Raw genomic sequence first — 26461 nt, 5'->3', positions numbered from 1 at the left:
CGGACCAGACACGTTATTTTTAAATAATTTTGCTCTCCGATTGCAAACTGTAGATCACAAATGAAGTCCCCGCCTTCACATAGTCCCCAACAATTATGGAATTCCGAACGAAATGAGATTAAATAGTCCTCTGGCGCGATCCCAACGAGTTTATTTCCACTTTAATGAATACAGGGAAAGCGTTTTGATTTGCATTTAACAAGAGGTTCATCGATAAAAGAGAGTGAAATTACTTAAAAAAAAAGCGATATTACAAAAACTTTGAGAGTGAGTATCTCTGCAACAATGCCCAATGCATGTGTGTTATGTGTCTGCGAAAGGCCCGGGGTATTCGTGTACCGAGAGAGGTTTATATGGGTAGAAGGGAGCGACGGTGCTTGAGCCTCGGCTGCCACTGCTATTATGGCCAATAATTCATTGAGTGACTGCCACGGCTGACTCTTCTGTGGCTTCGGTATAACCAGACACCCTAGACCCTCCCCACCCCTCCCACATCACTTCACAGCACACCCTCCGTCAATGCACAGGGTGTCATGAAAAATTCAGGTATTTTGCTACCGACGTGCCAAATTCATCATCCTAAAAATTCTGGAATATTTAAATTTATTCGCGTGTCTTTTATTTTTAAAAATTTTAACTCCATTGGAGATTGAAAAGAGAAGAATGAGATATGTAATTACACGTCTTGTGGCTTGTAGCTGTACGATGCGCTCTCGAAAAGGTATCGTTTTGTCTCTCCCTGGACAAGATGTACACACCGCATAATAGACTTTCACTTTGCGCGGGGGTTTTAATACCAACAAACACTCGTGCGTTCGCCTGAACTTCGTGATCCTCGTGGTGCATTATATTACGGTGGAAAATAGTGGCCTTTTTTTTTTTCGTTGGATTAATGGAGTCATTAAAGTGGGGTAATTAAGTGGAATAATTTGGGTTAATTGTTGCATTATTCTTCCTTATTTCTTCATTAGATTAGATCGAAATGGTTGGCTTGATTTTTCACTGGTTAATGAAAGAGTTATACCCATGTTCTGTAAACAGAAATATTTGTTGTCCTTCAAAGACAATCGAAGAAGAAAAATCAGTTTTTTTATGTCTCGGGACAATTTGTCTTTTGGAAAAAAATTAGACGAATGAAATCTGGTGTATAGTTCATAATCTTTCCATTTAATTTCGTCGTTGGATTGATCGGTTATTGAAATTAAAGTATCGGAAATTAATTGTTATTAGTGAAGTAGAATAATTTGTATCCATTGTTGGGTTGTTCTTCGGTACTTATTCATTAGATCAGATCCAGATGGTTTTTTGTCGGTTGTTAATGGGGAGACTTATCCTCGTGTTTTTCAAAGAGAAATGTTGATTGTCACTTAAACCGCACGATCTCCGGCATCCACAACGTGCAGACATAGTATCAGGAAAAATATTTATTTATTATAAATGCGACTTTTACGGGAACAGAAATACACTTGGGGACTACGCCGCGAGGCAAAACGACAATAAAAGTATTTACAACCAGTGATATTTGATAGTTTGTACAGTGCAATTGAAAATACCACAAATGATATTCAAAGCCTCGTGGTTTTACCTTAAAGGAGTCATCGTAAAATTATTACGAACGTTCGGATACTCGATTTCACGTACTTTGTTTCTCTCCTCTTTATTATCAAATAATTTATTTTTACATTAATTTTCGTTCACAGCCCTGTCATATCGGAGTGAAAGAATTCCCGAGACTGGTCGATGTAGACTTAATAATCCTCGGTAACATCAGATACAGTATTTAAAAATATCACGATCCAAAGATTGGAGTCACGATTGGGGATGTTTATAATATTTTGTCCGAGATATAATATTATAATACAAATAATAATCGCACCCCTCGAGGCGCCTCCGACGACAGGCCTCTCCCTCCCCCTCCCCACATATGTGGTGGCCCTCCCATCACTTCATACCTTGATTATTATTATCTCTCGTCTCCTCTCTTTATTTTGCGTTTGAAAAATTTATTTTTCAACTTTTTTTTTTCAACTGCCGCGTGGTTTTTCGGTAGGTACCCCCGGGGGCCCCAGTGTCTCGAATCTTAAATTTTGAAATTCCACCGTAACCCCCCCACCTCACGTGGTCGTTGATCCTCACCCGTCTGGCTTTACTGTCCCACCAGGTCCTAGTTTGCCGCTTCCACCTTGTCCCTTTTTTTTTTTTTTTTTTTAATTTTTACCAGTTTTATTTTTACACTTTTTCTTTTTTCAACTTCACGACTTTACGACTCTGCCCCGATGCATTCGCAAAATTTACGGCGACGCGTACGTGCGTTCCCTCTAACGCTCCTCTCCCTCATACCCATAAATGAAACCAAACACATATGAACATGTATATACAGATTGCAATGTAGAGTGGTGATTTTTTTTTTTTCATCCTTTGAAAGTGCCATCACTGTGTGCGCACGTGTCGACGAATTTTTCTTGGCCCCGACTCTCACCCGAAATTCCATTTTTTTTTCTTTTTTTTTTTTTTCTTAATATTGTTTTTATCCAGCCGTTTTGTTTCTTGAAGCTTTTATTTTAAGGTTCGTTTCGCGTCCTCCCTGGGGGCTTCCACGCACATGATATTTTTGTTTATTTATTTCTCATTATGTCTTTTGGGCCTTTTTTTGGCAGGCGACTTAACGACCCGAGCGTATCGCGACTATAAAGATAAAGAGATATGGTGATCGTGATACGTACATGAAGAGAGACGACCGAAACATTTTGCTTTCCTTCTTGTACTTTCTTCGGGTTTATCTTTCATTTCTTACCTCCTCACTGCTGGGGCCTTCGTCCTTTTTTTTTCATTGTGTCTTCGGGCCATACGCCAGTATTTTGATTCACTCCGGTACTCTAATTATTCATAGGGATCGTAAAAAAATGGGCTGGGGTTGCGGGAAGGCGGGGGGGGGGAGAGGAGGGGTTGGAAACGAGAGAAACAATTTACGGACTATGAATCAAACTGGGGAATTTTCGGCTGGGAAATAAAGATGATGTTTACAGTCCCTTTGATTTTGATTCATCGTGTTGCTAATGATCAATGACACTCGACGCAAATGGTCTCGATCATTTTGCGAATATATTGGCAATTTGGGGTGGACTATAACGGGGGAGTTATTCAAGGAAAATTGTCTCTGATCAAGTGTACGAGGAGACGGTAATTTTTCAAATTATTTTCGCTAAAAAGACCCGGCCCCCTGGGACGAAGAATTTAAAAAAAAAATCGGTGATAGATCTCCAATTCCCAGGGATCAATTTTATTTTAGAATGTTTCACGGGCAGTATTATTTATATCGTCTCGACGTATCACAAGCATTGTCTGGCCTCTTCAGTGCTTTGGGCTCCCCTCAAGGGTCAACTATCAATGCCCGAAGACAACATCCTTTCTCAGTGCACCAGACTTCTCTTATAATTTCAACTCCCCCGATATTTTTCCCAAAAACTGCAATTCATTCTACCCCACTATTAAATTATTTTCGTTAAACATTCACTTGAAAATGCTCACATTCCCATGAAAATGGCCAGTCGGTGTATTTACCCCCGGGAATGAAGAAACGAGGCAAAAAGGTTTTTGAAGGGCAGAATAACTTAAAAATTCTCCGTTCAAAAATATATGCATTCATCTCCTGAGGGTTGAAAAGAAGTGAACAAAATGTTTCTCTTATGCGTTCAGCACTAAACGGAAATGATCGAGGTACGTTGTGGTGTAGCAGGGGGGTGGGGGGAGGATGGGGAGGGAGGGAGGTTGTAGCTTGATAAAAAAATAGAATGTGAAGAGAGTAACGCGCGTATCGGACGTCTGCTATGGAGTCCGTGTACACCGGAAAAATCAAATTCTCGGATCTGGCGTGCGAGCAAATCAGCACCAACGAGTGGGGATAATTGTCGGGGTGGGGAGGATGTACAGAGGGGGAGAGGATAGGGGTAAGGCCCCTTGAAGCTCCCGCAAAGAAGTCAGTTGTGAGATAAGACCGGGGCGATAACGATTCAGCCCCTCGGGGCACTTCATAACTACTCCTTAATATGCAGAGAAAAATATTAATGATGATTTTTCAGAGGGAGAGAGAGAGAGAAAAAAAAATATTATGATTCATTTGAGATAATTTATTTAACATTAATTGCATGATGATGTATTTTTATGAAAAATTAGTCGATAATAATGAATTTATAGTTGATGAAAACGATTTGCGCTGGATAACGAACTTCTTGAAATTGAATTATTGTGATTGCATTATGAGAATAACGGGAGGGTAATGCGAGTGTGTGGTTAAAAATTTTAATTTAATATGTGCAATTTGGTGGAAGAATTGAGTCGATTATTCCACGAGAAGGTACAGAAATAATTATTATCAGTGTTATTGCGAATATTCCAATATCATAAGGGTTTATTGAAACTTGATAATATTGGAATTTTAATTGACAATTATTTTTAAAAATCATGATAAAAATATTGTACAATGCAATATAAATTTTTCCACCGTGCAATCCTTCAATTTCATCCGAGAGATACGAAAAGAACATTTATTTTGAGGAGAATGAAGTCGATTAAATTCCCACTGACACTGACAAAATGAAATTGGCAATGTCGGCCAATAGCCAGAGGGGGTTAAAACAACTGGAATAAATCGAAATAAGAATCATGCGAATATTTTAATTCAAACCAAACGAGGTCCAACGGGGAGACATTAAGAAAGGGTTTTTAACATTGAAAGGACCTTGCACGGAGCGCCAAGGACAAGGGAGCCCCATACCCACATATTTTCTCGTGGATTTTTTTTAAAACCCGTCTTTTCTTCTCCACTCTCCTTCACCCCTCCCTCACTCACCCTCCCTTCCATTCTGTTTTCGATTTTTTTTTATTATTTTTACCTCCTTAAAACCCATTGAATCGAAACTCGACACATGACCGTTACCTTAAGACATCCTACCGGCGCCTCTTGCTTAATCGATCACAACTTATCACAAATCGCAATGAACCTCTTCCCCGAAGAGACACAGTCACATTCGGGGTAAAAATTCACCTGGGAAATTGACTATTTCATAGTACATTCACAATTATTTATGTTTGGTGCTGTAAAAAAATTTTAAGAGAGACGTAAAAGACGGGATTCCAGCGAATAAACTTATCTGTCGTTGGTTGCGACAAATTTAACTGAAAGCAAGTGGAATAGACGACGCGAAATCCCCGTCAACACTCACGTGAGAAATTGGCGAGAAATTGTTCAGAAAATAATGAGAAATATTTTTCACTTGTTCCAGAACATTTCAATTAATTATTAACATAAGGATATTTTTTTATTCCGCAAAAAATGTCTGGAAAAATCCCCCGTTAATTAATTTCATCAGTAACACGCGGCAAATTTACCTCAACAGCATTATTATTTTTTGTCGACGGAGAAACTGTGATTTTTTCCAGTATTTATCGTAAAAATTTTAAAGACAATTTTTCTCGTGCATGTCCCCAATATTCATTCCCCTACCGTCAAAAAAATCACGAACAAATAAAAAAGCCACCAGATCACGTAATAATATAAAACGTTGAATGAGAGACGAGGAAGGAAAAGGAAGGGGTAGGGCCTAAACCCTTCTTTCTCGCCATGAAATTTCACGGGGTGTTATTACCGGATTATAATAACGATGATATTGTTGTTACACGACTAATACCTCGCGTTTATCTTGGTACAGAAGAGGGGTAACATTAAAAGAACGAAAACCCACGAAAATTTGAGGGTAAGAGATATAAAAAACCAGAGACTTGAAAATCGAGGTGCGCACGCTCCCGCCGGATACACTTTACGTAACTCGCTAATGGGCCCATTCATTAGAGTACCTTCGCTCTCGTTGCATCAAATGTCGATGGTCGGGGGGGGGAAAAAAGTGGCTGTGGAACGACCCCCTCCCTAGAATTGAAAAAAAAAATATCAGGGCGGCGGAGGGGAGGGGAGGGGGAGAAAAGGAATCACCGAAGACAAGATTTAAAACAAAAATTTCTTCATAATTGGAATTTTTTCTCTCGATCTTTGGCTCCGATTATACTCTCGTGTTAAATCCGTTGCGTATCGGCAAAGACATAAATCACCCTCTTTTGCTTTAGCCTTTGGGAATAAAGCCCCGGTTATATTCGTGAGCTTCGTGATTCTTCGATTTCGATTTTAACGGATCACGTGTATAACGTGAAACACTGTGGGCCCAACACCCCCGATGATCGGATCCACTGATAGATTCACATGAGAGAGAGAAAAAAAAAAAGATCGTTGGGAAGGTGAAAAAAAAAAGGGATATGTACAGTGAAAACAGTGAATCGAATTACGGTACTCTGATGTGTTTCTTCAAATTCTCAGCGTGAGAAAAATATCAACATCGATGGCGATGCGAAGTGCTGGATTTATTTATCGATTCAGGGACGAAAAATGATGGTTGAGGTTGGGAATTGTACCTGCTCGAGATTATACACGACATGAAGTTGTTATGAATCGAAATATATCGAAATCGCATGACTGGTAATCCTTGATTATCGTGATCCAATCCTTAATCGCGTAATCCTCGTGAGTATTCGTTGCGTCGGTGAATGAGTCGCCGGGGAAATCGTGTGGTGAGTGCGTAGCTGGGGCGATTTTTTTGTCCTTGAGTACTGGCAATTGTAATTGGAGAGGGGGTTACAGAATGTCAATTCTCGAATTGAGTGATTGTGAGAGCTTGCAAAGATATGGAACAGTTGTATGAAAAATTCCGGCGAAATTTGTGTGATCAGACGGAGAGAAAAATTGTTTAAATATAACGTGCCTGTTCCGTAATGTGATAGTTAAAATAATATTCAGTAAAAATGAGGGAATAGATCGGCATTTGTTCACTGAACGTTCTGGACTTTTTCCTGAAAGGTCACTGGAAAAGTGCATAACTGTTTCGTAATTTTTACTGAACATTCTTTTACAAAATACAAGATAATTTTCAAATGGAAGATTTAAATTTGCCTAAAATCCGTCGCTTCTCAGGAAGAATCAACTTTGTTTCTCCACAGAATGAATTAAATTAATCTTGGCACTGATTTTCTCATAAATTTATAATCGATTAATTTTTTTCCATCGGTAATTTCAGTCAAAAATGTTTTGATCCCGCAGCGCTAGATAAATTTCGAATGGTGAGTTTTATTTGATTGAAATATGTCACATGTTAAATTGGAGGGGCCGTTTTTCCCCTACGCGTGAAGATGAATCGCGTATCGATGGATTAAAGGAAGCACTCAGCCTCGTCAACCGTTAATAGCCCCAACATTGAAAAATATATTCATAAGAAATTGGAGCAAACATCAGTGATCATTATCACAATCGTAGAATGTTTTTTCACGGCGTTAATCTGACATATGCCCAGTGAATGGTCAGATAAAACCCATTGAAATATTAATGATATTCCATCGTCTCGTGGACCTTTTAAGAGCAACCACCAGTGAGTCAAAGTAGAACTGCCTATGTACTCCGTATAAATAACAAAAATGTCGTTTTTTTTCTTTATCATTCTACCTTTATGTAAATTAACGTTTTGTGAGTATACTTTGGATGGATTATACAGCTCGTGAAACTAGTCGAGCAGGTGGTGAAGAAAATCGACATGTACTCAGGCATCTTATTATCGACGTGACACTTCTCTCGAGCCTTCAAAGGATGTACATGAATAATTCCCACTAAATTCACGGGAAAGAAGTACTGGTTGTGTGTTGGTGCGTAAAAACATAACATTCCAGTGACAATAAAAATTATCTTGACAGTCTTGGATGAGGAGGGAGGGGGAGGGATGGCTCTTATCAACATCAGACTGTCCAATATTGTGCGAATATATTTTTTTCTTTCATTTTGTTCAATACTAAAATGGTTTTTAAACGCCTTTTCGTGAATGTTTTATCCACTTTCATTCTATCGTTTGAATATTGAGGGAACTAAAAAAAATTCTTGTGATAGGTAATATCGGGAATTCACATTTGCCAGTTGATAACAGGCGTCTCCGGTTGAATCGTGAAGTTTTATGTCTGTATTGCATCAAAAAGTTCAGAAAATTTGATGGTAAAATTGCTGGTGAGAGCTTTTTCGAGGAGATCGAAGTAACTTTAACAGTTTTGTACTGATTGTACTTAAGATTTGCAGATATTCACGAAGTGAATTTTCCGATGATCATTAACAGCATTCAAATGACTTTTCTTTCTATATTTTTTATTTTTATAAATGAGCAACGAAGACATTATTATTTTTTTATTGCTAAAATCAATCCAGTATTTTTTGAAGCTTTGGCCCTGAATTTTCAAACTCTACAATGGGCACTTGAAAATATTTCATTTGTTTCCTTTGAAACCCTTCATAGATTGAAAATAACCAAAATATTCGCGTAAAGCTCTCCTCGTTACTGCTCAATACAATTTTCTCCTCCCGTTTGAATATTAAATTTAATGTTAACTCCTTCAAAAACTCCATAAAATTTAATGAAAAATTGTAAATTGTGAGTCTCCTCAATCTCTCGTCTCTTCAATTTCACAGACAATATTTTTTCCATCTTTTTGTATGCAGTCACACCCGGTATAAAATAAATGGTGTGCTGGAGTGCTGCACAACGTCATTGTTGTCGAGGCAATCTTTTCAAAGAGCGACTGACCCTGGGCCCCCCTGTGAGGCCAAGAACTATCGGCAGACATTTAAAAATGAAAAGAAACAAAAAGTTGAGGGAGTGAGAGAGCGAGAGGGAGAAAAATAAAAAAAATATGTATATGAAACATAAAAGGAAAGGGTTCCTCGTGTCTAACTCGAAAGCAGACGTCAGTGACACGCTCACCTCCGACGTTTTGTGTTTATCCTACCTCCACAATTCTTTGAACAATTGTCCCGGTATTCATTAAAAAGACTATAAAAATTGAGGTATACGATATTTTTCATACGTTAGCATTCCTTCGGTCTTTTTCTCTTTCAACCATGGGGAATTACCAACACCGAGGATAATTCCTGTATTTTATGGGAAAACAGTTACATAGATGAGATATGAAAAAAAAAAAAAACATCTGGTGAATGAACGTACTTCCATGAATTCCATTTCTGTTTATTAACTTGGAATATCTCCATGTCTCTATTTTAAATCATCAATGACTAGATGATCAGAAAATATCTCATTTCGCGTGTCTTTTAATCGCGGTAATCTCACGTCGAGGGAGAAAAATTGAAAATTATCCTGGAATTTTATGATGATAGTTATGTGGTGCTGGCTTTTCAGGAATTTTTAGAGCAATTATAGCAAGGCGGCAATAAATCTTGCGAAAATTCCAATATTTCAAGTGATTATTCAACACAAATTATGCATTTTTTATTGCTACGTTTAATTACCAATTATTAAATAATTTTATGTCACATATCGCAGTCCAAATGTTTGTTGAATTTGAAGTACCTCTTCGATGAGAATAAATTTTATTTAAATGAAGAACATTTGAAGTAAATATTCTACAGACGTATTACATTTTGCACGAGACTTCCGGTTGTAATAATGCATAATTTGTTACAAATTTTTCACCCCGTGTGTCTGCAATGCGGGAATAGGAATGGAGTAATTTCTCCGCATCATTTTCTCATTAAAGCAAAACAAAACATTTGAATGGAACGAATTAATTAACTCCCTTGAAATTCTCTGAAAATTACAACCACTTGTGCGAAAATTCCACTGTGAGATATATAAACTCCACAACGTGTAATTATAAATTTCATGAGAAAGCCAAATATTATTGGAAAATTAATTATTGGATCGCGATGATTGATCGTTTTTTTATTGCCCATTGGGCCTGAATTTTTATTCCGCAGCAAATACCTTCAGTCTTCATGCAATACAAGTTATTGTTCTCTCCAAAGGTATAAACTTGAATTCAACTATTAACTATGTTAACTATTCAATTCAGTAAATTTATTTTTCCTCTGATTTTAAAATTTTATTTGAAACGTTGATTCAAGATTTTCAATTTCTCGAAAATAATTCCGTGGATTCCAGGATTATTCGTTGTAATCGAACTCGATATTGCTTTCCAGAATATTATCATCAATGTATCCATGACATTCCGATCTTTTTCTACTCACTAAAAAAAAGCTTAACAAGCAACGAAATGAGATATTATCCGGATACTTCGATGAACCCACTCTCTCCTGGAATTGCTCTCGAATTTCATAAATAAAACTGGAAAGGAAATAAAATCCCTTTCTCCGCTTCACCGGAGTGACTGCCCCTTTTTTTTCCCTTCTAGGAGTTATTCTGTTCTTCGAGTTGAGTGTAGCCAACGGTAGCCTTCTCGTGCTCTTCAATTACGAATCATTTCGCGAATAACCAATAGTCAGTCTGCCTATTCCGTACACACAATTTACGGTAACTTTCGCGCGTCTTAGTGAACTCTCACGCGTACGGAAATACAGTGAGGTGTCTCAAGGGGCCTCAAGGGGCCTTAAGGGGCCACCGCATATGTACATCAGAGAGTGAACCAGGGCAAACCGACTAAGGAAGCGCTGACTGCTTCTTGCTACTCACTTTTGCATGCGAAGGAGTAACGAAACTCCCTCATTAAACGTTGGAAATGCTCGCGTTTCAAATTGCAGGAATGTTTTTAATTCCGATGAAAAACAATCAGGGAGTTGAGTTATTTTCATTACTAGTCATTGAATTCGCTGGGTTTTACTTAATATTACTAATGGATGCACCGACTGCACTCAGGGAATTTTCAGTATTGATTTTAAATTGTTGAGAGAAGCTTTTATTTTTTACTTTTTTTTTACGTGAGAACTGGTGGAATTCTCGAGTACTTTACCATAAAAAAAAACATTTATTCGGCGAATTACGTTAACAATCTTCAACATTTCAACCCAACATCCCCCAGTCAATAACACTTCACAGCATCTGGAGACAATTATTACCCACCCAATGACACCTCCCAATTTACCACATTATGTCTCTACATTTCCACTGGAATCTCGTTAAAGTCAACTAAAAACTCTCCAATTTCAAATTGAAACATGAAAGAAACTATTGAATAGTTTATCTGCATTCCCTCCATTCTCATCCAACGATGAAACTTTATCCTCACAACAAATAACTGCACTTCTATTCGTCTCAGTTCCTCCATTCATCCATCTCAATCATATCCTGCAAACGTTGTTGGTAATGGGAAATGAATGAATTTTTTATTATAAAAAAAATCCCTCTGATTTACGATGTTGAAGTTTATTATTGAATTTACATAGATTTTATTTGTATGGAGTGAAAGCTCCGGCTAAACATGGTTAATGTTGACTCGTCCCCTGCTCATTTCACACCCATTTCATTATTTAATTGATTCTCGTCTTACTACCCGAGCGATTTTAATTACCGCAACTTGAACTTTACGACGAGGTGAGCGCGGACAGGTTGTGGATCGGGGGGTGGGGTTGGGGAGTGATACGCGAGGGGGGGGGAGGAGGAGGGAAAAAAGACATTGTCGATGCTACCGAATAGATTCACTAGTTTAATACATGTATATTTAAACGTACATGGAGTATGCGTAATATTCTCGGTTCGTCAATCATCCACTCTACGAGCGATTAATTCATCTGGCCGGTTAATCGATATGGGAAAGAGCCTTTAATTACCCTGTTTTCGATCTCACTCGCACTTTCTATCATTTAACAACGCTTTATTGATGACACGAGAATGTATGGCTCTCGGGAGATGGGTTAAATGTACTCTTTAGTGTATATTTCAGTTTTTTTCCCACTGTAATTGGAGTTTTTTCGCTGGTGAAATTTCTTTTTGCCCTGTTTTTTGAGGAAATTGATGTCGCGACGGTATCAACTGCAGTGTCTCCCTTGGGTGAGACCACTTGACAGTCTTCCTCGGGTTCTTGACCCGATGGTATCGCAGGAAATTCGGGGATTATGGTGGGCTGGAAAATGAAGTTGGATATTAAAGTAAAAAATGGTGAAATTTTTGCGAATGTCTGTTGTGGGTACAGGCTAATTAATTTGGTGGAGGTGTTAGAAGTAATTCTTAGGAATAGAGTGATTGGTGGGACGAGTCACAAATAAAAATTCACTGGGACAAATAGCGAACCAACAAGTTATTGTTCAAACTCCGAAGATCCATCTAACATCGTATTCTCAATTTTCGAAGGCCTCAAGTCTCCGTTGAGGATGTAAATCCCCGAGTGACCATCACCAGTCACTCAGCCGTCAGCCATAAAAATGACGTCTCCTGAAATGATCTCTCGAATTTAAATTTCGATAAAAAAAAGGGATTTAAAATCGTTGAAAATTAGGAAGCACCGGGTGATTCAGCCGAGACGCATAATTTCTCCCGAAAATTGGGTACAAATTATCCCCCGTTAAGAATCCCAACCATTCTTATTCAAATCACAAGGGAAATTCCTGGTCGCCCGGGTTGCATTAAAAAATGAGTACAAATTTTTCAGTCCTCCCTTTTACATCCCACTTGAATTTTCCCCTCTCACTCTCCACCGTATTACCACATCTTCGTGCCCCCAAAACACTGACGATTCAATCGAGGCCCTTGGATGTCCAGTGACGCCATCTCACACGAGTGACTGAGTGAGAGCGAACGATAAAGAGATGTGGATGAGAAAAAATGAAGAGAAATGAAAAATAAGAAAAGTAAAAAAAACAAAAATTGTGTGAAGGGCATGGGCGGTGGAAGGGGATGGGGAAGGAGAACGAGAAGGGAGTTGGAAAAAATAAAAGGAAGAAGGCGAGGTACTCTTCAGGTGGCCCTTTGGTGAGTTGAACGAGCAGGAAGGAAAGAAATTCAAGTGAGATAGCAACACAGGAGACAGAAGGAACTCGCTATCGTCGAGGGGAAGAGAGTTATATAGAGGAGCAACTGATGGTGGGGATTTGTGGGATGTTGGGAGGAGGTGAAGAGGAAGAAGTACCACGTAAGGCCTACGGCTAGCATGCAGGGAGAACCAGAATGTGCCTCTCTCGCGCCACCACACGCCATCAAACTCACTGTGGAATACACCAAAGAGAGAGTCTCAGGAGAATCAAGTCCAGCTACAGTCTCACAGTCTCAAGCTGAGAAGCTGAATTCCATGGGGCTCACTCGTGGAGATATACCACTTTTATATTGTAGTTTTACTAGGCAAAAGACGACCCGCGATGCAGCAATAGGCTTGGGTGGATAAGGGGGAGGGGGAGGAGGGAGGAGGCACCGTAAAGAATCTAAAAGGAAAGAGACGAACAAGGGGTCAAGAACATTTTTTAATCGTTTCTAGCTGAAGATATATATTTTTTTTATCCTTCCAATTTACTCCGCTCTATTTCGCATTGTTTATTTTTTCGATATATAATTTTTCAGTAATTATCACTCATTCGCGGATGTACCGGGCTTTCTCGGACCTTTGTAGCGGCTCGAGGTGAATAGATGGATTGTTTGATTCCAAACAGAGGTACATGCTAATTAAACTGAACAGGTTTTGGTGAAATTGTTGTTTGATGTTTTCTGAATAAATTAGGAGAAAAATTGTAATGATCGTGTTCGTGCGTAAGGGGGCAATTATTAGTAGCAATTTGTAGCCAGAGAAGAAAATATTAGTGGACGAAAAAAGTGACTGCCATTGGGTTTTTTCAAGTTAGTGAATAAACAAAAGGAACGGATGAGAAATTACTACTCGGTTTTTTATGCAATTACCGGTGAATATTTTTTTAATATTTGACGGGATTACACATGGGAAGAATTGCACACAGATATTGACAAAGACAAATGTTATGTTCATGATTCTTTATTTCGAATGCTCATAAGTCATTGGCCGTGCGTTATTAATTGCAATTAAAAACTGCGTGGTTATTCATTATTTTTTTAACTTCCGGGATATCCTTGAGGAATTCTATATTATCCCATATTCTGATGCAGTTTATCTTATTCTGGGAGTCGCCATTTTTACCGCATGCAGTTTATCCTTTTGTTTTAATTTCACTTCTTACGTTTCTAGATTTAGAGAAAAATGTAGTAAGACGGACGGATTAATTATTGATTTAAACACTCAGGGTTTTTCGATAGTGCCAACGGAATAAGTCTTTGACAATACGAAATATGTAGTCATCTTTAATGGATTGCGTGATTCAACTGTACACTTCAGTCGTTGATTCGATCACACGGGGGTTCAAATCTATCGTATATTCCTTTGAACTCCCTGAATATCTCATCACATTTAAATAGTCATTTGAATGTATGGAATTTCGTCGATCAGATAACTTACTGTAGACGAGATCAACGGAATCGCATGCAATAAGACGTGTTCAATGGAATAATTACTCATTTTCTACTGAATATGTCATTATCTCCGCAAACAATATGCATCCAACAAAATATATTCCCCCGAATCTGCGATATTTTCCTCTCAGTTGATCAAACTATAAATATTTTACTCAATACGAATTGATACAAAGCGCTGCCTCACCTCGCAGTAGTTTCGGACCTTACTGGCAAGACACGGCGGTATCTGCCCCGACATTTCATTTTCAACCATCCCACCTCCTCTCCCGTTTTTTTATCTCCAATTTTTACCCAAAAAAAAAATGTCCATTCGTTTACCCAAACGTCAGATCCCTTTCTCAATGTTAGCGAATGAAAATAAAATAAATCTTAAGATTCCAAATGTATCGTCGGCGGTAGCTATTTTTCACTCATACACTTTGTCCCATTCTTTCTCCCCCCCCCCGACTTGAGGCTCTCGTTGAAAAATAATGTTTTATGAAGTACGAATTGATATGAAACGTTGCCTCAACTTGGAGTAGTCCAAGGGACTACCGATAAGACACCGACGTATCTACCCACGTTATTCTCTCTCAACGCGTATATACTTCTCTCCCCTGGTGAAAATCCCGTGAATACTGGCATTATTGCCGGCACAGCCCACAAGAGACTTCTCTGTATTCTTACTTGAACCTCAACACTAACCAACAATGCGGCATGAGTTGAACCGAGTAAAAGCATATATACAATTCCACATAGGGGGGTGGGGGGGGGAGGAATTGAGGGGGAGGGAAGGGGGAGAGTTGCTTGACCGCGCGGATATACGTATAATAAATTTTTTCACTGTTCGTCTTACGCGTGTCATATACCCACGCTGGTTGCGCCTAGCATGGCTTGAAAATTCATTCCTCTTGTATGTATTTATATCCCGTTCATATATACCAAACAGTATCCCAGCAACTGATTCAACTTTCCCTTCGGAAGCCCACGGGATTGTTGTCTTTTTATTTTTATTATTTTTCTCCCTCACCATCTCTCTCTTCTTTGATCGTCATTCTTCAAGAATTTGCCGAGCAAATAACAATGAATAGAGGAGATTGTCAGATTAAGGAGACAACTTTTTCAAGACGATTTTTCAGAACTTTTTTTTTAGTCTCCAGTTGTGGGAGAGGAATTTATTTGTTCTTAGAATCTGTCACTCGTTGATTTTTAGTCTTATTTTACTTCGGGGAGTTCACGTCAGGGATAGAGAGTTGTAGAGGAGACGATAATCCATTTTGCCCCGGTTGTTGTCAACTTCAGTATTGATGATTAATTCATTTATTTGACTGGTGATTAATGAAAGTTAATGGGACTATAAATGTATTTTATAGCGCAAAATATATTTTATCGTTTGGTAAATTCGATCAGATAAGATCGACTTCATCGACTTCTCAATCACAATTTTTCTCTGTCTCGTGGGGATAATTATTCTGGTGAATGCTTCCAAGAATGGAGATAATTTTCATGTGCTGGAGAAACGAAATTAATTCCAATTTTTATGACAACATCTAGTTTGAAGAAAAAAAATCTCTCCGAGGTATCATAAACATTAACTTGATAGAGTGGATAGTTTTTTCATCTACACCCTACAAACAACTGTATCGAAATGGTTTGTTTTTTTATTATCCATAATGAAGTTTTTGTGTCTTTAAAATTGGACCATCTGCATAGCCACGGCCAGCGATTCCTTAGTTTCAAAAGCCCAAAAAAATTCCGTTCGTTTCCCATTATCAACACATCAAGTATCCCATTATCAACACATCAGTGTACAAGATTATTTTTTCCGGGTCCAGCAGCACCGTTTCCCAGAGGACTGTCCCTCATTAATTTTAACTTTTATGACAACTACGAGAGGAAAAAAAAGCCGAGGGAAAAAAACGGGAATGAGAAACGACTCAACTTGTCTATTCACCCCAGTACTTTTCGATAGATTAGAAAATTCACCTCATAAAATTAAATATTTTCCAGGTATCGAATCGGAACGAGTTCGTTTCTAAATTCGGATTCTTTCATTTATGACACACCACGCTCTCCGGAGTCTTGAATAATTTATTTATATTATTCGTGAGAATTTATAATACAGTATTCACAATGTTATTTCCAGCTCAAATCTTTTCTATACAATATTTAGAAATTTATTTGAAAGAATTTTTTCAACAATTCTCCCTCAGGTTAGTGAACTTGAACCTCGCGAGTGGAATTGAATTTTCAAAAATTCTTTGAAAACTCAATCTTCCCAGATAAATCTATCCCCGCTCGCCCTCTCCTCCCTCCGTCCTCATTCCGAAAAGAATTCCATTCATTCCCCTGACACCGGTAATTTCCACCCTGTCCCATCATCAACACCTCGGCGTACAAGATAACTCTCCACCTCCACCCCCACCATGTCCCCAATAATTGTTCCCCATTAATTCCAATTTTTATGACAACTTCCAGTCGTTGAAAAAAAAAATCCCCAGAAATGAAGAAAGAATTAACGTGTGGCGCGATTACGTGTATATCCCTGGGTTGCACACCCACGCTGTATCTGAGCGGCCGATGGGAGAGAGAGAGAGAGCCCATGTAGACACCAACAGACACAGAGTGGAATTCCGGGTCGGCTTATTTCGACCGCAAAAGACACGTAATCGGGCCGAGGGGGTTTTGCCCAAGGAAATTCCAATCGGGACAATTTTTTTTGTATTCAATTGCCTTCTTTTTTCCAATGTTTCAGTTTCTCGCTATCTTAATTCCCCGAGTCGCTGATCGAATGTGGCTTGTACCTGGCGGTACGATAAAAATAAAAAAAAAACTGACCCGGGGTAGATGGAGAACAATTTTCTAGAAAAATTCTAGCACGAGAACTGGAAAAAATGCCAATCTCTTGGTTGCAAAAAATCTAATTGTGATGATTATGCATAAAAATTCCAGTCCGGTGAGTCCAGTGTTTCTGGGCCAGAATATCCAGGATTTTCCCGCGAAATAGCTCTCCGTGCGAATAAGTAGAAGCCGAATGAAAATTCATCATTTCCAATCGGCTGATTCTGGTCTGACGCCCTGGCGCATGGTTACCGAGGGCCTCCGATCGTAACGGCTCGGCTAATCGTTATGTCGACACCCTCGTTTTCTTGATTGGCCGGTTTTATCGTTTTATCGACGTGCTCATTCGATTGAAATCAATTGCAATTATAACGCCTAGTTTCCATGTGCCCTTTTACCACGTGTTTATTAACAATAACACTCCCTCCCACTGGGCCCAGCCCAGAATCCCGTTCAAACATTATAAATTCCTGAAAACTCGTTCTTTTCAATTCTCCCATTGCCACCAAATGAAGATTTATTTCAACACGATATTACAATCATTTGCAATAAATCATGAATTTCAATTAAACTGGGAGAATTGAATTCTGAAGGAAAAGGGGCTAATGTTTTGATAGGCGGCATTAACTGTGCTGCGACCCAGCTGTTCTTCGACATTCGTTCATCAATAAACAATTGATTGATGGCGAATTCGGCTGGAATAGCCCCGACTGAGTCAATTGAAAACACCGAGGGTTCAGCCAGTGAATTATATTTTTTTATCCCAGTCAATGATCTTTTCTTCACTTTCTTTTCGGGAGCCTCGACGGGGACCAGTGAGGCCAAGACTACAGCGTTAAAATCCTGGCGTAGCCGGTAGCATCGGCGGCCCTCTTTCAATTAATAACGTGATCATAGGTTGTTAGGTACCCTCGCCAGACGGGCTGCCCTCTTTTCCCCTCTTACGTATAAATATTTTGCTTTATTTTCTTATTTTTAGTCTCTCGTGACGTTTTTTTTACTCTCGCTTTATCCTTTTTTTCCGTCTCTTTCATTGACCATTCTCGTTGGACTCGGTCATGTTCAAGGGTTTTTTAGCGGGAGAAAAGGCGAATTAAAAATTTTATTCAAATTCCCAGAATAAAAATTGAGGGGCGAGGGGCACGTTGAGGGGAGACATTGCGATTTTTAATTATTTTCTTGCATTTTAATTGGGAAATTTGTATTTTATGTCAGTCATGACCTTTTGCGAATATCGCTGTCCATTTTCAGTTGGTTGTGGTGCATCTTTTTTCATTTTTAATTCAACTTCAAAAAATTGTTTTCTTCCTCCAACGGTTCTACTTGTAATCGTTATCAACAGCCTTCAGTTCATTTAATCAACACTATTAATTTTTTTCTAGCATTTGAGATTAAAAAAAACTCAAAGATTAGAAACTGGTTTGTGTTCTACTAATTCTCAATATTACATTAAAGTTTATTTTTTGTTAATTCACTCTTTCTCCTTTTTTTCGGATCATTTCATTGACGATTTCCATTGGCTTCGGTCACGTTCACCATTTTTTTTTCCTATCGAGAAACCCTGAAATCAAAATTTCATTCAAATAGCGAACACGAAAATAAAACGATGAAATAAAAATACAAAGAAAATGACACCACTAACGTTATAAAACATGAAAATATTTACTCCCTGGTTACCGGGCGCATTGGCCAGTCGCTTGTGTAAACGAAAAACTCAGGGTTTTCGTTGTATGAGTGGGAGAGAGATGCAATAGCTGGAAGACAGCGGAGGAGATACTTTTAGCGATGGGTTATAACACTCGTAACCCGATGCCACGGCTAATTAGCTCGGGGATGCGTGTCGTTCTCTCTTCAAGAGGACAGGGACTTGTACTTTTTTGAATATCCTTCAGTTTGTCCTCGGGTATGTGATGTTGATGGGCATCCTCAGGAGGGATACTCGAGATACACTGCGGTCTTCTCCCACAGTGAGAAAGAAAAATTCATTCCACAGACAAGAGTGGCTGGTGCCCTTTTGCTCCGACGGTTTGTCGGCTTCGTGGCCTGTCCTTGTGGCTTTCGCTTTTCAATATTTTTGCTCCATTTTTTCGAAAGGGGATGGAAAAATATTTGGTGGGATCAATGTTGCGAGGAAAAGAGAATTTTTCGGCGGAGACAGACCTGAAGGGGTTGAGAACATCAACTATTACCATTTCTTCAGCACAGGGCATTTTTTAATTCGATTAACATTGTCAATATTTCAAATTATTTACAGTTGATAGGCTTCGCTTTTTTGAAGTCTTTACCCCCTCAACTGTGGAATTTTTCAATATTTTTTTTCGGTTGTATAATCCCTCAAGCACGGAGTCCATATACGTATATGGACCCACCGGTTTGTCCTGCAGACCGGGGAGTCCCTATCCTATAGAGACCCTTAACACGCTATCCCCATTCACCGTCCGGTCGTAAGGACAGTGTAGTCGCTGGAAGCCCTGTATTAAGACGTTAAAATAATTCAGCTGAATTTTCAACAAAAAAAAATTCATGAAAATCATATCTTTCGACGCAATATTTTTGCACGAAAAGAAATTTTGGATTAAAATTAAATCTCTAGAGGGCTCAGCGTACGACGAAATGACAATCAGCCACTTGTTATATCAAGTTTGCAATTTTCCTATCGTCCCATTGTCATCGTTATTCCATCGGTTGACGGGCCCATCCAAGGCCCGTCTTGTTTGTATCAATTTTCAATGTTAAATATCTCCGGTAGTTACGAAATTAGGGCCCTCCACCCGCTCCAGACTGCCATAAATTATCGAAAACACAGTCTCCCAAATACGTCTGCAAAAATCAACTCCGGAAATTCGATCGACCACGGGCCTCTCGTAATACGTCTCCCTGCTGCCCCCCCCACCCCCCACCCACCCCCCGATAAATGCGATTATTCATACTCAACCCGTGGCCCGATCCTATCTCCCATAAAACTTCCCCCTACCCACCGCGACTTGAGTCCCCTTTCCCTCCTCCCCCCTCCCATCTTCACTCCTTTCATCTCTTGAACTCTTTCTCCTCCTCCTCCTCCTCCTCCTCCCCCCCCTGTGTCTCACTCCTTTGAAAACGGTATCGCCAACCTCGATCGAGATAGGTATGCGCCCTCCTCCACCCATATAGACATTTCTGCATGGCCAGTCTGTTCAACCGCTGCGCATTTCTCCTCACCTCACCCACCTCCCTCCCACCCCCTATGTCCTACCATTGCCAATCCCCGTAAGGCTTTATTCCCTCTTTTGACTCGCCGTGCGCGCGCATCACCGATGAGATTTCTATCTGTCATCGAAGCACGTCACTTCGTGAGCTGAGTTTTTCCACCTACGGAGAAATATCCAGCAAATTGTTGAAGTTGCACGTCAACTATCGAACTTGAAGCGGTTCGATAATGAGAACACATCACTAGAAATTTACGGAGAGAGAGAAATTATTGAATTACGTGCCTGTTTCGTAATCTGTCAGTCAGTACGACATTCAGTAAAAATTATGGAACAGTTGGGCATTTTTTCATGTTCCAGAATTTTTTAGGAACGTTTTGGACTTTTATGGCATTTTTACCGAATATTGTTTTGACCGGTAGATTACGTAATAATAAAGAGGTAATTTTTAAAGAATTTTTCTATCCGTGGATTGTTTGAATTTTTTCGGACTTTCGATTTTTTTCGGCGAGAAGGACACAGGAATATTAAGTTGAGAACTGTTTGAATGTTTATGACATTGATGTTCATGGAAAAGAATAATTTAATGTAGGATTAGAAAAACCAAATTGTTCTAAATGTCTTTAAGGCGATGCATTATAGGATTATCACATAAAAATATTCCGTGAATGAGGAATGAAGTCGCAATTAATGAAAATTATTTGACAATCTTAATTAAGGGCGTGTCATGAAGAGCTTCGCATTAATTTCAATGAAAGCTTTTCCTCAATCTTCATTACAAAGCGTTTATGATGGACTTTAAACACTTTTATTGACCTTAATCAAAGCTATTCACTTATTTTTATCAACAATAATTAAAAATAAATTTGACTAAGAATTCTCTTAATCAAGAGCTCTTCGTTAAAATTAATTGAAAAATTCTTATGTGCCGCGATTACGGGTTTTAAGTTCATCTGCGTTGGCTGCCCGCAATGGGACTGTAACTACTGCCGGGGCGTCTGAGCGCGTTGAGTTCCGTCAACGATTCATATTTTTCGCATAAAAAAATTGTCAAGATGAGAAAAAAAATTATTTTCTTTACAAAAAAAATTGTCTGCATTCCCCAGACGATTTTGTTCGAGTAAATCTTTTCTTTCATCCGTAAATTTTTTCTTCCTCTCCCCCACCTAAATTTCCAATTTCCCTAGCAATATTCCCCTCGAAATCTCCCCCAGAATCAATCATTTTACCTTGAATAATCCCCTGACATTTCCCGGTGACATCAAAGCTGAAACAACGCAATCAATAAAACTAAAAAACCTCTGAAATAAAATAAAGAAGCCCATGAGAACACTCAGAGGACTCTCTCCCGGGGCCCTCTTCCTCCTCGAAAGAATGGGACTCACTTCGTGCATGACCCAAAGAAACCCCCGCTGGGCCCTACTCGATCCGATCCGCTGATCCCCGACAGAGCTGACGGAGATACCATCTTCCTTTACCTTTGGCACAACTCTCCCACTCCCCCACCCCCGCCCGCAGACCGCCCCCTTTTCATACGTTACATTCGAACAGTTCCCGTGTCTTTCTCTCTCTCTCCTTCTCTCGAGATATACCACACCCGGCCGTTTGACCCCTCGTTACTGGATTACCATCATTCTTGTCCAGTTATTGTCCAAGCCGGCGGATTTCAGCCACCGGTATAACCCCCAGGGTGGCCCGCCAATCGCCAATCGACAACGATTCCAAAATAAAATTAACGATAAATTAAATGCCTATAAGATGGTACAGTAATTAAGACTCAAATTAATACAAAATGAGTGTCCTTAAGACGTCTTAATTGAATATATTAGCCAATATATGTCTTGTTCACAGCCGAAGTCACAGAAAAAAAATTATCAGGACCTTCTACGTCAAACGCCATTTTTTTATTCACAAAAAAGAAATTTTAGGTAAAAATTAGACCTCCAGGGGGAGGGGGAGAGGGAAAGGTTAGTTTTATCACAAAAATTAGGCTCTGAATGCTAATTTTTTCAAACGAACTTGGCCTAAAAAGCGATTGATTGTCATTTCGTAGCACGTTTTGGCCTCTAGAGGTCTAATTTTAATTTACAAATTTCTTTCGGGGTAATGAACTTTTAATGAGTTTCTATAACAGTTGTAATCCTTTGCACTAATTTTTATCAGAAGACTTTTGAAATAATATTGTAATAAAAATAATCTTCATGTTACGGGGCGTGATAAACCGGGTTGACGGCTCTTCGGCCCGTAAAATATTGCCAATCGACTGTTGTCAATTATTATTAATAATACGGTCATACTCATGCGCCTATGTACACATATTACGAAGGAGAGATACTATCCGCAATGCTTTCACCCTCAATGTTTTTATATGAAGGTTAGATGAGCTCCATTGGTTGTTTCATATAAAAACATTGAAAGTGAAAGCATCGCATGTAGCATTCCTCCTTTATAATGTGCATGACCGTATTATGACCGCGTAATCGATTTGTAACACATTTGTTATTAATCCCATCAGACGCCATAAATTTGAAGTATAGGATCTTCAACTGACATGTTTACATGGAGTGAAATTCCCTTGAGAAATTATCTATTCTCGAGTCTCACATGTCCCCCATAACATCATATTAAAATTTGAAGAATTATGTAAATATTCAATGTTATAAATTTTTGGGTTAATTTAACGTGACACATTCCGGAAATTCTGTTGTCTCTTCCTGACAGTAACACTGATAACTCGTCAAAACATGACTTATCCACTGATTTCCCATGCGTTACGCTTCCCATTGTCGACAAGGTCACACAGCCCCTGCATTAATTAAATCTAACGGTCAGCACAGCTATTTATAACTAACAAAATTACTCTCATGCATATAACCTTCAGTCATTTGGACTTTAAGTACACGATTAATTAATCCCGTTTTCAAGCGTGTCACGCCCTCTCCCTTCGGCTCAATCACTCGGATCCCCTTCCACTCCACCAGTTGGAATAATACACCGTGTCGTGGTGTGTGTCGTTCGTCTTTTCTCAGCCGGTGGCGAATGAATCCACTGGTTTGTCCTGGGCCACCGCCGATACCATCTCGGTGAGTTGACAAATGTTTTGGGGTTGGTTAAAGAAGAAAATAAAAGCAGAATGAGGGGGGAAAATAAATAATAAAAAAAATATATATTTCGAGAGCGCATTTCTTTGACCGATTGATCACTCGATTCTATCTTGATATCTTTTATCCCTCCACATATCTTTTTTGTTTTTTTTTTTGACGTTTTCCTTTTTCAATGGTGATATTTAATTTCAAATGTCACATTGGAATGTGTGGGTACGCTTGTCGTTATGGGGTTTTTTTTTCTGTTTATGCGGCTTCGGGAATTCTCTCTCTCTCTCTCACCCCTCCCCCCTCGAGCTAATTGGATTAGGGGATGACTGGCGATGATTTATAAGAGTTTAATTTTTGTAATGAGCGACTGTTTCGCCTTTTTAATGCCCCTATTTCTCGCATTAACTAGAACTCCATTGTGGTATTCACGGTGGAGGCCGTTAAAGAGCGCTGTTTCAATCTAGAGTTTTAACATTTATGAGAATGTGATTGTTATTCATTGTAGTCATGCTTGATGCTGGTGTGGCGTTAATAAAATTCCTCTTTCCCACGAGTAGTTTCAAATAGATATGGAATACAATTGCGTACGTTCCGGACGTAATTCCAGGGAGAGCACGTAGTTCGGGGGACGTCGCGTGGCCTTCGGGGCTTCTTCATCGCATAAAATCAACGATAACGTGACCGTTGAGTAAATGAAGGACTTGCACGATGGATTCGCAAAACGATTTTCAATCGATTTTCTCACGATGCAAAAATGAGGGTGAAGTCCGTTGAATAACCCAGGTAGGAAATGCCAATGTCCACGAAACGGGCCAGGTCTGGCACGAGACTGGCTTGCCAGATCTGGGCCACCAAGCTTGGCCCGAGGCATGGCCAGACCGGCAAAGAGCATGGCTTGCCAGGCTTGGGTCACTAAGCTTGGCCCGTGGTATGGCCAGACTGGCAAAGAGCACGGTTTGCCGGGCTTGGGCAACCACGCTTGACCCGAGGTATGGCCAGACTGGTAAAGAGCATGGCTTGCCAGGCTTGGGTCACCAAGCTTGCCCCGAGACATGGCCAGGCAGACAAGGGGCATGGTTTGCCAGGCTTGGGTCCCATATGGAACAGCATTCCAAAAATTGAATTCTCATGGGGAATGTTTTTGCAAACTCCCCATTGCAGACACCTAACAACCATGAGAGGAGTTCATGAGATTCCAGGTGAATTCATTTATTTGGGAATCGCCTCGGGACTCAGAAAAATAATTTCAACTCAAATTTATCGAGAAAACGACATTTCTCTTCTGGTTCATATTGACGGTATGCAGGTATACCGGAATGCTAAGAAGGAAATTTGGCCAATTTCAATAAAAATACAGCATCCAAATTACACTACCAAACCCTTTGCTGCCGCGATTTATTGTGGGGATGGGAAACCATTATCAGCCACAGAATTCATGACTGATTTTGTTGAAGAGGCCAATGAACTCCAAGAAAATGGTTTGCGCATTGATGACAAGGTTTTTGAGGTGAAAATTGTAGCAATAGTGGCTGATTCGCCAGCTCGAGCATTCATTTGCTGCCACAAAGCTCCTGGAGCCTTCTATGCCTGTGGAAGGTGTTTCACCAAGGGCATTACAGTAGGTTGTGGAAGACGAGGAAAACGCATATATCCAGTGACCAATGCAAATTTACGCACTAAAGTATCCTACGAGACGCGAGTTCAACCAGAACATCATTATGAAGGTTCTGTGTCCCCGCTGCTCTCTTTGGATAGATTCGATCTGACAAAACAAGTGCCATTAGATTTAATGCATTTATTCTATTCTGGTAATATGAAATGGCTGCTGGATAAATGGCTAACGAGAAGTTCAGCCCAGAGGATCAAATTAGCTGATGTTCGTCGGCTTGATGGTATTATGAGGTCATTAAAAGCCGATATCCCTATTGAATTTCAAAGGAAAGAATTTGATGTGAATAATATCTCAAGATGGAAAGCATCACAATTCAAGTTTTTCCTTAATTATTGTGGTATCGTCGTGTTACAAGATTTCTTACCGAAACCTTTACGTTGTCATTTCTCATTATTTGTCTTTGCTAGCAGAATTTTAAACAGTAAGGAATTCGTTAAGGATTTGAGTGAATATGCTGGATCTCTGCTAAAAATTTGTTTCGAGACGTTACCTGATGTTTATAATGATGAAGGGGCTCAAGTTCTCAGTTGGCATAGTATCATCCACGTTGCTAATGATGCCCAATACTTTAAAATTCCTCTGAATGAGCTCTCAGCGTTTTGGGGAGAGAGTTACATTGGTTTATTTAAAAAACTCGTTCATTCTTCGATAAAACCACTCACACAAATTATCAACAGACTAACTGAGATGGAGTCTGGAGGAACCATGGTAATTAATCAGAAACACATACTGAGTGATTGGGTTATCGCGAGAAAGCCTACAACGATGATAATTGATGGGGAAATTCATTTAACATCAAATATGATCAACATCAATGGTCTAACCTTGACGACAAGTCATCCAAATAACGTGGTACTCCTAGATATTGAGAAAGTTTTCGTAATTTCACAAATTCTCGTTAAATCAGGAAAATCCAAAATTTGTGATGATCTTACTGGTATATATATTTTCGGACACCAGGAAAGTAGTAGGGAAGAGGCGTTTAGTTATCCAGACTTTTCCAGTCGAGTAGGAATATTCTACATTAAGTCCTGGGCAGCTGAAATGACATGTAAGAAGGCACACAAAATTAAACACAAATGTGCTTTATTAAATGTAACTGGACGACAATACGCCATATCCCTCCTCCACTAGAAAATAACGTAAAAATTGTTCGCATTGTGAAATGCAGTTTTTTTTTGGTAAGAGGGTATATGAATGAGGGTATATGTTTTAGTTGAACTCGTGATTAAAATTGTGGAAGAAACAAACAATTTTATGTTTTAAATCAACAATCGACATGAAAATCCGATCATCGAGGTCGTTAGAAAATTTCAATAGTGGAGTCGTTACATGCAAGTGGGACATAAATCGGTTAGATCTGGCGTCCGTGTACATAACCTTTCATAATTGCTCGTA

The 26461-nt window shown here is 39.3% G+C and overlaps 1 protein-coding gene across 2 annotated transcripts in view; it reads left to right on the top strand.

Moving 5' to 3' along the window:
• Positions 1-26461, top strand: part of LOC135167314 (cadherin-related tumor suppressor) — a 97491-nt gene that overhangs the window by 24914 nt on the left and 46116 nt on the right. The window lies entirely within an intron of this gene.

The sequence above is a fragment of the Diachasmimorpha longicaudata genome, chromosome 11 (assembly GCF_034640455.1).
Source record: "Diachasmimorpha longicaudata isolate KC_UGA_2023 chromosome 11, iyDiaLong2, whole genome shotgun sequence".
NCBI classification, from domain to species: domain Eukaryota; kingdom Metazoa; phylum Arthropoda; class Insecta; order Hymenoptera; family Braconidae; genus Diachasmimorpha; species Diachasmimorpha longicaudata.
Note: the sequence above shows the minus strand (reverse complement) of the source record. Positions and strands in the feature narration are given on the sequence as shown.